The following is an 11,094-nucleotide window of genomic DNA, read 5'->3' as shown; positions in this document are numbered from 1 at the left end:
CTTTAGTCTATATTTTCAAGAAATTTATAGTTCTCAACCTCCCTCATCATAGATTCTAGTAGCAACTTCCTGTACTTTTGAGCTTGAGACCACTCTTGTTGAGATTAGTCTAGCAAAATCTGTACACATCAACTCAAACCTAGATTCATCCCAACAAGAGTGACTTGTTATCTTGTTGTGACATCACCTTGATGCCTTTGCATGGAGTTACGACGATATGAAAGGCATACATCCTGAATCTTGTACTCATCATATCTATATTCAGGAGGGGGCCCAACCTGTTCGACAACCCCAAAGGTGCATGAACCCTACGCTAAGAGAAGTTGTGAAAGAAGAATTACAAAAACTCTTAGACATTGATTTCATTTATTCTATATCCGATAGCCAATGGGTCTCTCCATTGGTGATGGTTCCGAAAAAATATGAGAGATGGCGCATTTGCATTGATTACAGAGAATTGAATAAAGCCACTCTCAAGGAATATTTTCCCCTTCCTTTTATCGATCAGGTGCTAGATACCCTTGCCAGTAAAAAGTACTTTTCATTTCTAGATGGCTTTAGTGGATATAACCAAATCCAAATCACACCTGAAGATCAAGAGAAAACCACCTTTACATGCCCATGGGGGACATTCACCTACCAAGTGCTTCCCTTTGGGCTATGTAATGCCCCAACCACCTTTCAAAGGGTCATACTGGCTATTTTTCTGATCTCGAGTGTGTTGATATTTACATGGATGATTTTTCAGCGTTTGGTGACTCATTCCAAGAGGCCTTCAAAAGCTTAGAAAAAGTACTTTTTCGTTGGTAAGAAGCTCACCTTGATTTGAGTGATAGAAAATGCAAATTAATGTGCAAAGCAGGGATCTTTATTGGCCATTTGATTTCTAACAAAGGTATCCAAGTAGACTTGGCTCAAACAGAAGTTATTTTGCGTCTTCCTACACCCAAAACAAGAAGGGAAGTGAGAGGATTCCTTGGACATGTGGGTTATTACTGGAGATTCATTGAAAAATTTTCTAGGATAGCTACCCCCCTTTTCCGATTATTAGCTAAAGATAGTGAATTCTCTTGGTCCACATCTTGCCAACAATATTTTGAGACATTAAAGGAAAAATTAGTACAAGCACCAGTTTTGTGGGGGCCTAACTGGTCCCTACCATTTCATATTTCCTCTGATGCCTCAGATATTGCCATTGGTGTAGCTACAGGACAAGAAGAGAACAAATAGTCCTATGCTATTAACTTCATCAGTAAAAACTTGTCACCTACCGAATTAAACTACACAGTAACTGAGAAGGAGTTTTTAGCTGTGATTTTTACTATAAATAAATTCAGACACTATATTATAGGATATGAAGTCTTTGTGCATATTGATCATTCTGCTATAAAATATTTAATGAATAAACCATTGACTAGTGGTAGAGTGACTAGGTGGTTACTTTTGTTACAAGAATTTAATGTTACTATTGTTGATAGACCAAGAAAATCTAATGTTGTAGCTGATTATCTTTCTACATTAAATAATCATGGTGAAGTAATTCCTGTTGATCATGATTTTCCTGACGAACATCTTTTTGTTGTGTCAACAAAATCCCCATGGTTTTTTGACATCGTCAATTATTTAGTCACTAGAAATACAACACATCACTTATCTGCTCGTGAAAAGTAGAATATCATACATAAAAGTATTGCATATTCCTGGATTCAGGGAGACCTATTTTACACCGGACCAGATCTCATTATTTGTAGATGTGTAAGAGAGGAAGAAGTGTTTGACATTCTGAAATATGCCCATGATGAACCTTGTGGTGGCCATTTCACTGATAAGAGAACTGCATATAAAATTTTACGAGCTGACTATTTTTGGCCTTCCTTGTTTAAGGATGCCAAACAATATGTCAAGTGATGTGATAGTTGTCAGCAAATGGGTCAACCTGTCCAAGCCAATGAAATGCCTTTATGTCCTCAGGTTATGATTGAGCCCTTTGAAAAATGGGTTATTGATTTTGTAGGACCTATAAATCCAACATCTTTGAATAAAAAGCATATCTTGGTTTGTACAGATTTTGTTACAAAATGGGTAGAGGCTAAAGTTGTTTCTTTTGCTACTGAAAAAGTCGTTGTTGAATTTTTGTTTAGTGAAATTTTTACTAGATTTGGTGTTCCTAGAGAGATTTTTTCTGACAATGGACCACAATTTGTTTCTAATCTGGTGCAAGAAGTTATGGATCAATACAAAATTCGGCACAGGAAGACCACACCATATCACCCGCAAGCAAATGGCTAGGTGGAATCTACCAACAAGGTGATCAAATCCATCCTTACCAAAACAATGAACCTTCATAGAAAGGATTGGGCCATCCGGTTACCTGAAGCCTTATGGGCTTATCGGACCACTTGGAGGAACAGCACGGGCATACACCATATGAGCTGGTATAGCAAAAACAAGTCCTTTTTCTGATTGATTTCCAAATAAAAACTTCCTGAATTGCAATTCAATTGGGATTAGATCTCTTAGAAGCACAACAAAAACGTCTCTTGTAATTAAATGAGTTAGATGAATTTCAAAGAGATGTTATTTAACAGAATGTGTTAGTGCAGCAACAATGCAGGAAGTGGCATGATAAGTTGATAAGAAATAAGTAGTTCCAACCAGGTGATTGGGTACTTCTTTATGACTCTAGATTTAAACATTTTAAAGGGAAATTTCATACACACTCGATGGGACCCTATGAAGTGGTTAAAGTTTTTGAAAACGGGGTTGTATAAATCAAAACTATTGATGGGTGAGAGTTAGTATTCCTTGTGAATGGGCATAGACTTAAAGTATATTTTTAGCCTCTCACAAAGGAAGATTTCATGCAGCAAGTGCAGCAGCAATCTGAACTAAAGATGGTAGGTGGTTGTGCCAACCTATTGAAAATCTGATTCTTTCTTTTATAGGAATAAAATAAAATGGAAATCAAAAAATTAAAATAAAAAATTAATTAAAAGAAAAAAAATATTTTTCATGTGGTTGTGAAAATCAGTTTACTGACATGATCACAAAAGGATCAGCCTGAAAACTAGCATGCTAGCAGAAGGATCAAATTTTAATAAAATGGGAATGTTTCTTGACCTTTATATGTGCTAGATGTCACTGAGAAGAACCAAGTTTTTAAGTGCATGAACCAAGCCCTTATCTAAGTTTGAGACAGCGAACACAATAAATTTTTATGCAAGCAACACTATGCCCTTATGTTTTGGTTCAGTGCTATTTAGGAAGATTTTGAGGTGAAGCCATGCCCTTCTTCTATTCCTTTTTTGTAAATGTCCCTCTAATTCTTCTTCTTTTGTCCTATTGAGATTGACCATCCCTTTCTTCAAAAGAGATTGTCCCTATCCGATTTCGTTCTTTTCCCTCTTTTCCCTAAAAAAATTTCCCTATCCCTTTTTCCGTATATCCCTCTTGGATTGGTCTCACTCTTGAATTCTCCAATTGATCTCCTTCCCATTATGAAATTTACCCCTTTCCCACTTCTTTCTTTCCTTCATGAACTATATTATACGATCTGATAAGTTCATGGATCAGATCGGAAGGCACATGACAATACCAAGAACTAGCGTATAAAACCTCCTTTGAAAAACTCTTCATATTTTTCAAGATTCAGCACATATATTGTATTTTTATAGAAACCTATTTCTTCAGATATGACGCAATTCTTTCAAGTGCAGGAACAATGTTAATCCTCAGTACAGGAATGTGTGCTTCAGTGCAAGAATTTTGGAATTTCTGGTGCAGGAATACATGTTCTTGTGCGCTCCCAGGTGCAAGAACACATGTTTCGGTATAGGAATAATGGTAGTCCTCGGTATAGGAATGTGTGTCTTAGTGAAGGAACCAAAGACTCCTGAGTGCAAAAAAATGCATTGTAGTACAGGAATGTCTTGTACAGGAATGCATGCTTGGAACAAGAGTTCATTCTAGGAACAGGGGAAGTTTAACTTCATTTAGTACAGGGATCTTGTTCAGCGATAAATGGATGCACTATTTTAAATTATAGCATGCATTAATTTTTCCTACTATTGTAGTGGCTACAACCACCCTCCAAAATTTTTCCTTAACCTATTTTGGAGCCTCCCTACCAACCTTACATAGCACCTTGCCTTTTTCATCAAGTCCTCAAGTGTTATGCTCTTAACCTGCAAAAAGATACCCAAATACAGAATATGCAAAGAAAGATACCCAGAACATAGAACATTGAGAGACAACAACAAATATTTTATTATTCAGAAAGCAATGTTCACTGGCCTCTTCGAGGGGGCAACCTCCAATAGAGCAGAGCTCGATACAAAAATAAGACACGATGCTCCTCGCAGGGAGTCTCTATCCTTTATATATGATTCATACATGCAATACCATGGATCAATACCATGGTTTTTATTAATACCATCTATCTAATACCATGGCCCATTTGCAACTAACTGTGGTCCCGTCATTAATTACGGGTTAACCACTTACAATTATTAATATGGGCTTTATTGACTCTTTACTATGACTCGATTCCACTACATAAATAAGGGGGTTAGGGTGGGACCCTAACATGTCCTCCCCCTTAAGAATAGCCTTGTCCTCAAGGTTGAAGTTGTGAAAACTGCTGAAGAATAGTGGTTGGTTCCCAAGTTGCATCTTCCGGAGAGGTGTCTTTCCACTTGACTAGAACTTCCTTAATCATGCAGCCACGCAGGTGCCTTTCTCGTGTGTCTAGGACCTGTTCAGGTTGGAGCCATATTGACCCTTCCTTGTCCAATTCAGGTAGAATGGTTTGAATTCTGCAATTGTTCCCAATCACTTTCTTGAGGCATGAGACATGGAAAACTGGATGGATTTTTGCAGTAGGCGGCAAAGCCAGTTTGTAGGCTACTTCTCCAATGCGCTGAAGTACTTGATATGGTCCGTAGAATTTTGGAGATAGTTTGTGACAACCCTTGTCTTTGAGTGATGTTTTCTTATATGGTTGCAGCCTCAAAAAGACCTAATCCCCTTCTTGAAATTGACGCTCTGAGCGATGTTGGTCTACCTGTTGCTTCATGCAGTTTTGAGCTTGATGAAGATTCTCTCTAAGATGGGCGAGCATGGTTGCGCGGTTTTGTACGAGTTGATCCACTGCTTGTACCTTTGAGCACCCCTTGATATAAGAAGTAGGAGAAGGAGGGAGTTGACCATATACTGCTTCATAGGGAGTCATTTTGGTGGTGGCATGATAGTTGGTGTTATACCACCATTCAGCCAGAGGTAACCACTGTACCCAAAGATGTTGCTTTTCTGAAGTGAAACACCTAAGGTAGGTTTCCAAACATTTGTTTACTGCTTCAGTTTGACCATCTGTTTGTGGATGATAAGAAGTACTGAGTTTTAGTTGGGTGCCTTGTAGCCTGAAGAGTTCCTGCCAAAAATTACTGGTGAAGATCGGTTCGCAATCGGACACAATAGAAGTGGGCATGCCATGCAATTTGAAGATCTGATCCATGAAAGATTGAGCGACCAAATTCGGTGTAAACAGGTGGGGTAGGGCGTAGAGATGAGCATACTTCGAAAGTCTGTCCACAACCAATGTGATGACTGACTTGTTTCCTGACTTTGGAAGACCTGTAATGAAATCCATAGAAACCTCCATCCATATTGCTGCCGGGATGGGCAATGGTTGTAATGTGCCTGGTGCTTTGACGGTATCCCCTTTGTGGCGTTGGCAGACATTGCATTCTGCTACAAAAGTAAGGATGTCCTTTTTCATGCTTATCCAAAAAAATGATCTTCTGGTGCGAGCATACGTCTTCTAAAAGCCTGAATGTCCTGCAATGGGGGATGAGTGCAACTATGCCAAAATGCGACTTTTGAGGGTGGATGTTGGCGATATTACAACTCTGTAACTGTAGCGAAGAATCTCATCCTGCCACGAGTAGCCCTTGGTGGAATTTGGATCCGCCTGCAATTGAGAAATGATTTGGGAGAGCCCGGGATGTGAAAACCATTCCCTACGAGCCTCTTCAATCCATTCTAGAATGGGAAGGGAAATTGCTAACAGGGTACTTCCCTCCTCAAATTGGCGAGAAATGCATCTGCTACACTATTTTCTTGCCCTTTCTTGTAAATGGTCTCATAATCATATCCCAGCATTTTGGCAAGCCATTTATTTTGTTGTGGGGAGGATAGGCATTGCTCCAAAAAATATTTAAGACTGTGATGGTCTGTGCGGATTTGGAAACGTCGCCGCAATAAGCAAGGTTGCCAGGTCTCTACTGCATGTAAAATGGCCATCATTTCCTTCTCATAGGTAGATTGGCCCAGATTCTTCCCACTTATTTGTTGGCTTGTGAAGGCCAAAGGTCTCCCTTCCTGCATTAAGACCGCCCCAATACCCGTACCCGAAGCATCACATTCAATGACAAAATATTTGGTGAAGTCAGGGAGTGCTAAGACTGGAGTGGGACACATGGCATTTTTGAGAGCTGTAAATGCCTGGTGTGCATCCTCATTCCAGAAGAATGAATTTTTCTTCAAGGGTTGAGTGAGGGGCTTCGCTATGCGACCATAATTGTGGACAAATTTGCGATAATAGCCTGTGAGACCCAAAAATCCTCTCAGGCTCTTCAAGGTCTTAGGTTGAGGCCAATCCTGCATTGCCTGGATCTTTTTGGGGTCCACCTTGACACCTTCACGCCCCACAATGTGGCCCAAATACTCAACTTCTTCCATGCCAAATGAACACTTGGACATCTTAACAAATAATTTATGCTTGCGGAGCAGTTGCAAGAGTAGATCTACATGCTGAAGATGTGCGGCCCAAGTGCAACTATAGATGAGGATGTCATCGAAGAAGACAAGGACAAATTTCCTGAGATATGGTTTGATAAGGTGGTTCATAAGGCTCTAAAAATTAGATGGGGCATTACAAAGACCAAATGGCATGACCAGGAACTCATAATGGCCTTCATGAGTTTGAAAAGCAGTCTTTGGAATGTTGACTTCCTTCATGCGAATTTGGTGGTAGCTTGAGCGAAGATCCAGCTTAGTGAAGAATTGAGCCCCATTGAGTTCATCCAGCAAATCATCAACCACCGGGATAGGAAATTTATCTTTGACTGTCAACTTATTGAGGGCGTTGAAGTCTGGACACATCCGCCACTCCCCATCTTTCTTGTGCACCATGACCACTGGTGATGAATAAGGACTAATGCTGGGATGAATGACACCTGCTTCCAAAAGTTCCTTGATTATTTTTTCTATTTCATTCTTTTGGGTGAATGGATATCTGTATGGGTGCACATTTGGGGGTTGGGCCCCTGGAACCAAGGTGATGCTATGATCATGTTCCCCTCTCAAGGGTGGAATCTCATGAGGCTTGTCAAAGACCAACAGATGGTTATTTAAAATCTGTTGCATCTCAGGATGAATCGGCAGAGACTTGGTTTCGACTGCCTGGATGGCATTAAATTGAGCTATAACTCCATGATGGCCCTTTTTTAGCAATTTTTCCATCCTATGCGAGCTGATGATAGAGGGAGCTCCTGCCTAGAGTCCACAGAGGGTATGTGTGGAGTTGTTCTGCTTAAAACTCATATATAACTCCTGGAAATCCATTGTGATTGGCCCAAGGGTGCAAAGCCATTCAGCACCGAGGAAAATGTCGCACCCTCCCATGTGTATGGCAAACATGTGGTTCTTCAACTGATAATCCCCCATTTGAAGTTTGACATTTTCACAGTGGCCTTCAAATTTCATTATGCCCCCATCCGCAATTTGGACTTGGAAGTTAGAAACTGCTCGTACAAAACAATGCATTGCTTTCGCAACTTTTTGATGGATGAAATTATGTGTACTTCCACTATCAATCAAGACTACTACTGGGCGATGTTTAATAAAACCTCTGATTTTGAGAGTTTGAGGTGAAGATATCCCTGCCAAAGCATGCAGCGAAATAATTGGTTCGTCAGGGACATTGCCCTTTTGGTTGTCCTCTTCTACCACCTCCTGTTCCTCCAGTGGTGGATCTTCCTCCGATGAGCTATAATCAGTGGCATCAATTTGAAAAAATTTGGGCTCGTTGCATTTATGACCTGGGGAGTATTTTTCATCACAGTAGTAACATAATCCTTGCTTTCTTCTTTCGGCCATTTCTACAGGTGACACCTTTTGAACCTTAAGTGTTTGAGTCGTGCTGTGAGATTGTGGGGGGCGACCCTTAGCTGTGAAATTTGGGCAACTGTACTGGGCTGCTAACACACGTTCCACGTTACGAGCTACCTTGCAAGCCTCCATCCATGTGGGAGGGTGGTGCAGTAGGACGTGGGCTTTTATGGCTTCTTTAAGACCGCTGATAAAACATTCTGTGTAGAACACATCTGAGAGACCCCTAGTGCAGAAGGCTAAGGCTTCAAAGGCTATAACATATTCATCCACTGTGCCAGTCTATCGAAGCTTAGTAAGATGACCCAAAAAAGAAGATTCCTGGTCAAAGCGTTCTGTAAGTTCTTTTTTGAAGGAGGTCCAAGTCAAAAAAGTTCCATTGCAATGTTGATGCCATTCCCACCATTGCTACCTTTCAGTGTCCAAGTACATGCTTCCCACCATAAGCTGAGTCTCATTATCTAAGACATTATTCAGATTGAAATAGTGCTCTATTTGTGCTATCCATGCTGCTGGGTGAGAACCATCAAATTTATGCATATCCAACTTGGGAGGTCGCGAACGGGATTGTTGGTGGGGGTCCCAGAGGTGAAGAGAGTGGCTAGACTCACCCTCACTGTTTCCATTGCCAATATACGCCTCCTCGTGGGCTTCCTCCTTGCCCTTCGGGATTATGCTAGTTAGTCTATCAAGCTAAATTTGGAGGGATTGCAAGGTTTGTTCAAGTTTGTCCATCCTCTCATTGGCCATAGCTTCAGCTCTAGTTTCTACCATGCACCGACCTGATGTTCTTGAAATTTGGGACCACCAAAAAAAAAAATTCACTAAGAATTGAATGGTACCACCGTGCTCAGCTCGTCGTCCTGATTCTAATGGGATAGATCACCAATAAGGGCCCCGGGAGATCTCAGACTTTTTTTTTTGAAAACTCCTAACGGAGTTTTACTCCTTCCTTAGGAATACTGCAGTAACCGAATCCTCAAAATGTCAATGCTGCCAAAAGTCCTGCGAAATTCATGCCCCGGTATAGGAACCCCACACAACTACTCAGATTCGGTGGATCTAAGAGATCTGAATGGCGGATCGGATAGCTCTGAGCGGTGGAACAGATTTCTGTTGTGGATCTGATGGATCTAATAGATCGGAATTGCTAGTCGGCACTACGGGACTGATGTCTGTTGCTGCTGCACCCCTTTGCACGAGCGGATTTGGCAGAGATGATGCGTGATCCCAAGATATAAAAGGGAACTATGGTCTTGAGGAGTGTCAGGTGCTACAGATCGTAATATACATAAGGGTCTGACAGTAGTACTCGGCCCAATGTTTCAGGGCTCTAACTAAGGAGGATCAACCGTACCCTTAGCCGTACAACCTGACTACCCTATCGTATGGGCGAGTAATCTGTCCGAGTGCTGTTCTCGGTGTACTGTAGCAGCAAGACAGTTGACGGTTTATCTATGGCGAGGTTGCAGAGGAGCTAAGGGGCTTTCGATATACCCAGAGGGTACTTGGAAGACAATCCATACGCGGTTCTGTCTAATGCGCTACTACTCGAAGGGGTACCCACAGGGGTTACAAGGGAGTCCAACAAGCATGACCACCTCTTGTATTTCCTACGTGCATGCCTCCCCAAATCCGCAAGTTTATGCGCTCAACGACAGATCCCGTGGTTTAAAGACGCCGGAACACGTCTCTAGCCAAAAAAATAATTGCTAAGAAATGGCGATCCCACCGGCCCTGGAAAGTGCTCTGATACCACTTGTTATGCTCTTAACCTACAAAAAGATACCCAAATACAAAATATGCAAAGAAAGATACCCAAAACATAGAACAGTGAGAGACAACAACAAATATTTTATTATTCAGAAAGCAATGTTCACTGGCCTCTTCGAGGGGGCAACCTCCAATATAGCAGAGCTCAATACAAAAATAAGACACGATGCTCCTCACAGGGAGTCTCTATCTTTATATATGACTCATACATGCAATACCATGGATCAATACCATGGGTTTTATTAATACCATCTGTCTAATACCATGGCCCATTTGCAACTAACTGTGGTCCCGTCATTAATTGCGGGTTTACCACTTACAATTATTTTATGGGCTTTATTGACTCTTTACTATGACTCGATCCCACTACATAAATAAGGGGGTTAGGGTGGGACCCTAACATCAAGGTTCAAGTTCTTTCCTCACACAAAGGTAGTTTGTCTATAACAGTCGATCCATCCCCCTCATAGGCTGCTCACTTGGACTTGGTCCAACTATAGGTTGAGTAGCTTCCCCTTGAAAATTGTGCATTTCTAGAGGGCAACCAGCCTTCCCTCCAAAAATTTTGCAATCCCCTTTGATAGCTTGTTGGGCTCCAGGATTGCGCAATCCTACCAGCCAACCCTCCCAGCAAGATTTGCGCAAATTTTCCCAGCAGCAGATTGTTCAGCCCAGGATTTGCGCAAATCTAGGAAGTAGTTAGCTGCTCAACCCAAAAATTGTGCAAAACCGCTAGGCAGCCAGCTTAGCTCCAAGCAAGAAATGCACATTTTTCTCCAGCAGTCGAGCAGTATCTTGCATGTGAAGCTGAGTTGACCAGTTCCCTCTAGGACCGAGCAAAATAGACTTGCATGCATAGGCTGCTTCTCCTAAGGCAACATGCAAAGGCACCCCTTGTCTCAAGGATTTATGTTTAGTAGTTGAAGGTTACATGCAAGGAGCAATTCAGAAGCCTCCCACCAAGTGTCGCTTCCTCTATATTTGTGGCATGTGCATCACAACATCGATGTTATCGAAACTCATCAACTGGATGCTGCAGAGCTCATTCCTCACATCAACCTTGCATCTCTGACATCCCACATCACATCTAGGAGTAGTCGGCACATTCAGCTCAGTTATCTTGGGGTAAGCCCGCTTCCCATGCATTACACT

The sequence above is a fragment of the Pinus tabuliformis genome, chromosome J (genome assembly GCF_031772625.1).
Source record: "Pinus tabuliformis cultivar Carrire ecotype Pingquan chromosome J, CPIR1, whole genome shotgun sequence".
Classification (NCBI taxonomy): domain Eukaryota; kingdom Viridiplantae; phylum Streptophyta; class Pinopsida; order Pinales; family Pinaceae; genus Pinus; species Pinus tabuliformis.
The sequence above is the reverse complement of the archived record's forward strand: the minus strand, read 5'-3'. Positions refer to the sequence as shown.